This window comes from Octopus bimaculoides, chromosome 14, assembly GCF_001194135.2.
Source record: "Octopus bimaculoides isolate UCB-OBI-ISO-001 chromosome 14, ASM119413v2, whole genome shotgun sequence".
Lineage (NCBI taxonomy): Eukaryota > Metazoa > Mollusca > Cephalopoda > Octopoda > Octopodidae > Octopus > Octopus bimaculoides.
Window position 1 is genome coordinate 14355163 of NC_068994.1, and position 532 is coordinate 14355694.

Consider the following 532-nt stretch of genomic DNA (forward strand, 5'->3'; position numbering starts at 1 on the left):
AACTCCATGCTGATGATTAGGTCTTTTCTCTTGAATAGCATGTTGAGTCGTTCCATCTGTTGAACATAGAGTTCCGCGTTGACTGTTTGGTTCCATTCAAGCAATTTGTAATGGATAATCCCTTCCCAGTCCCACCATACGCACAACATCATTTTACGCGAATGAAGATCTTGTTACACGCGCGGTGTCGCTTGTTTACCGAGGCTAAGCCATTCCTTACGCTGCTTCATACTGATGCACAGGCACCATTTTTCGTCGCCAGTAACGATTCGGTAAAGAAATCGTTGCTTGTGTCTATGAGTTGACGATTAGCTGTATTTTTGAATAGAATTTATTTTCGATAATTTTAATTGATTTTAATCGATTTAAATTTCTTTTCTATCTGAAAATTAGTTATGAAACACGTGTAGTCATTTTATTATCTTTATCTTATGATAATTACTTTGTATTATATTATACTCATTTATTGTGCTTTTAATTATTAATTTTTCTATATGTGACAGTGGATTTTCATCGATGAGTTCATGAACCT